This window comes from Odontomachus brunneus, unplaced genomic scaffold (genome assembly GCF_010583005.1).
Source record: "Odontomachus brunneus isolate Ranch 3 - 2012 unplaced genomic scaffold, Obru_v1 Obru_scaffold_007, whole genome shotgun sequence".
NCBI classification, from domain to species: Eukaryota; Metazoa; Arthropoda; class Insecta; order Hymenoptera; family Formicidae; genus Odontomachus; species Odontomachus brunneus.
In genome coordinates, this window is record NW_022639457.1 from 2,557,978 (window position 1) to 2,562,203 (window position 4,226).

Below are 4,226 nucleotides of genomic sequence, written 5' to 3' on the forward strand. Positions count from 1 at the left end.
GTGTGTGCGTGTGTGTGTGTGTGTGTGTGTGTGTGTGTGTGTGTGTGTGTGTGTGTGTGTGTGTGTCAGCTCGTTTGCGCAACGGTTCTCTTTCCGATGGCGTCGTTAGAAGCGCGTCAAATAATCACAATTGCAAACCGCTCATGAGCTTGCATGAGCAATCGGTCATGATAGAAATCGAATGAGTTTTATTATATTCTCTTATCTGATAAATCACAGCGTGATAAAATACATTTTTCCCGAATCCTCCGTTGCAGCTGTAACGTCGAATGTCTCGTGTATTATCACTTAGACTCCTGACATAACTGATTACTGCGCTATCAAGACCGTACAATGTGCTTCAGACCTCACTGGAAAGAGCGTGCGCAAACCGTTGCGCAAGCGAGTTTACAGTCGACGTCATGTATGCCGTGCCATTCCTTAGATCGAGAATTGCACGTGTTTCAGCCTTACATATGACACACACGAGATTGAAGAACACTCTAGTTATAACGGTAGGGTTATAATGCCTCTAATTATGATACTTATGCATATACATTTGCGGATGAGTGTAAGGCTAATCATCACGATTCAGGGAATGGTACGTGACGCCGACAGTATGTATGAGAGATGCTTGAGAGAAAAGTAAAAACGCTATCTAGTTCTGTATACTTGAAAATGAACAATGAAAGAACACTGAAAGTGAACTATAACTGAACAATAAGAAATGAACAATAAGAGAATCGAGTAAGCAATCAATTGACAATAATAGCGGTGAAGTGCGTTGTTACGTCATTAGAAAATTCGACATAGTTGCGGGGATACAATGGTATGTATGTGTGTGTGTATGTGTTTACGCGCGCGTGCACGTGTATTCCCTTAGAATATATATTTACTATATATACAGAGTTTATTACACACGCAACCAGCGCGAAAGTGTCGATGTAATCCAGGATGATTATGTCTTCCATTTAATTTCCTTCACGTTCGTTTAATTTAAGTCGTGCCAGTTAATCGACTCGAGATGTAACTATAGGTAATGATAAATCACCGATACGACTTTAACACGATTAAGGGTGCCCTTTTGCGTCATCGGTCGTCACGCGAGCACTTTTAATTTCTTCCCGCTGACGACTCGAACGACACCCGGAGTCCGGAGTAAGTTTAACGTATATTTACGCGCAGGATCTCTCATTCTCACGCGCGACGCGTGTTTCCCGCTTAATAATCCGCGTGAGAACGGTGCTGAATCGCGAATTGTTTCGCCTGGCCATGTTTTTCACCGTGATATCGACAAAACTATCGAGCAGCTACGCGATACGCCATTTAATTCAGCCGCCTCGGCAATTTGCCAAAACGTATCGCCGCGGTGTTTCATCGTCGCGTGGCGCGACGCGGAATTTCGAGGCGTTTCTCTCGAAAACGATCGAGTCCAGAGATTAATGACGGAATTCCACGAGACACCGTGTATGCCATCAACAGACGTACTGGTAATTATCACGTGCATTTCTCCCTTCTCGTATAAGGGACGACTCGGTTGATCGTATTGCTACTTTAAGTTCTTATTGACCCTTAATTTGATGCGCGCTGTCAAGCAAGATGTAAACTTTCTCTTCTATATTTATATCTCGTCGGATACGCAACTGATATAACATCTGATCTATTTAATAAAAAAAACAACCCCGTGACAACAAGAAGTGAAAGTTTCGTTCCAATCAGACATATGTATGCAAAATTTTGTTTCTTCCTTTCTTTTCAAGAAGATATCTATTGTCCAGTTAAGGGTTGAGATGTATATAACTCGAATTTATATATAAATTGTACAAAAAGGTATCTGATTCATTATACAATATACAGTTTCCTCATGACGGCTAAAACTCGCTGCATTCTTGATGCCTTTAATTTCGACCGTTAAATGATCGTAAGAATCGTATAACGGCGATCACCTCATTATTTATATAGAGATGTCAGGATATTTTATATCTTTAAGTAAACATGAAATATATACGTATAAAGACGAAACCGGAGAAACGGTCGAATTATATATATATATATATATATATATATGCGCAAGGTAAGTTATTTTTTAGTACATTTATATGGACATGGATATATTAGATATTCGATAATCCTGATAAAATGTTGAAACCGGAAAAAATCGATGATAATCATAAAAGTCCGCGATAATTAAACGCGAAAACAGTCGAACGAATCGCAAGAATGAACGCAATTTGTTCTAATCGAAGACCACAAGAGTCGCAATTTCGGCTTCACCCTCATCCTACAAATTCCTTCTACTTGAGAAGCGTTTCGCTGACTATCCTAGTTCCCTTTCACTTACTTCCTCATATATGGCATTCGTGATCTTGAACGAGTCTTCAAAATATTGTGCTTCAGCGTTCGCGCGATTGAATTAAGGAAACCTATTTAAAAATTAGAAACGTTTGATTGAGCTATTTGCGCGCACTCGGTCGCTTGTTTTATCATATTTCACGCTCTATGTATATCGCCACGTAGAACAAGAATTCAACTTCCTTTTCTTCCTCCTTTTCGACTTCCTCTGTCAGGACAATTCTTCTTTTATCAAGTCTTGCTCTTGTTCATATGTCACGGATACAGCACTGTTCATACTATAATTGATCCGTCTCAAATTGCCATGAGTGCGAACATGCTGTTGCAATAGCCCTCCCTCTTCAAGATTGTTGTCTCAACAACCTAAGTCCCGGCTGCACCAAGCGAACTCGTTAGCTAACTAACTAACAGCCAAAACATGTGTCTGTTTGTCTTGAAGGAAAAGCAAAGACAGACATGTAATTTGACTGTTAGTTGCCTTTCTACTCGATTGGTGCAAGGACCTCGACTCTAGGAAAGGTTTGTGCGAGGCTTTCTGCTCCCGCGATATCGATTCTAAGATACTAAGACGATCTGCTGCTTTATCCTGAGCTTCAGATTAGCAAGCCATCGTTTTTACAGATCCTAATCAGGCATCAGTCAGGGAACGTTACTATAGTCGTTGCCGACCCCTTTTGCGCTTCGCTTTCCACGACTCTTTGCCTTGCGCAAAGAGCAAGGCAAGGCCTTTGAGCTTCTTTCTCCGGACGAGGGAAAGATGATTACCGTGGTAATTATTCTTTCAAGAAAACATTCCGGGCTGTCCTAGTCTTCGCATTGATTTCCCTTCAAGTTTCAATCAATAACCAATTGATATCGATTCGCGACGATCTCTCAGTGGCATGTGGTTCCAACAACGCGACGTGCATTTCATGCTTCATTCTCGCGTGTGGAAAAAAGCAGTCGTCAGGCACGATAATTGTTCTTATAACTGACCACGTGCTCGCGCGATCCTGTCAATTCATATAATTATAGAAGAAAAGAGAAAGCGGATAATACGTAAAATTTGCCGTAATTACGGTATAATCCATCACTCCGTCCGCTCTGGCCTGCGGTTGGCATAAAAATCCGTAGCTTAAAGGAGGTCGCGCGACCTCGTTACCCGCGATTATATGTCCCTTCAAGTTTTCCCGGGCCGCGGCGTCCGACGATTAATCGCAAACGATAAAGCGCGCTAATTGATTTCCTACGAAAAGCCATCGTTATTCGACTCCTTCCTCATCATCGTTATCGCCATATTTTCCTCCTTCTCCGAAAGTCCGTCATTATATTATCGCGTACAGCGCGACTCGTAAATACACACCAGCTACGCGAAGGATAACAGCGCTATAAGTGCACTGTCATCATTGTCGTCGACAACGTCGTCTTTGCCGACTTGTTCGTGGCATTTTGTCGGGTTCAATAACATGCACAGGGCGACGCGACCATCCGGACGTAAATAGGTTCTATAGAATCACGAAGGGTATTATATATCTACGACCACTCGGCTGGCCGACTGACTGGTTGGTCGATCGGTCACTCTGCTGGTTACTCGGTTGGTCCCTCGTTCGTTCGCCGCGATTTCCTCGCGGGATCGTTAAATATCGACGAGCCGAGAGAATTCACAAATAGAACTTCTCAGTCCCGCGAACTGGTCGATCGATTGGCGTTCCGCCATCGCGTGAGAGATTCTTCGGTCTGTCTCTTCTCTGCTCTGATAGAATTCACCTTTGCGGCAAACAATACGATACCAAGATGCTCCATAATTAAAATATCGTCGAAGTGGCTGTTCCAGATTTCGTGGAATTAATAAAAAGCCACGGCTAAAGCGCCGAGGATTCTCTCTCTCTCTCTCTCTCTCTCTCTCTCTCTCTCTC

General features: G+C 42.6%; 1 protein-coding gene across 9 annotated transcripts in view; it reads left to right on the forward strand.

Moving 5' to 3' along the window:
• LOC116853981 overlaps positions 1–4,226 on the forward strand; it is a 191,757-nt gene that overhangs the window by 133,335 nt on the left and 54,196 nt on the right. The window lies entirely within an intron of this gene.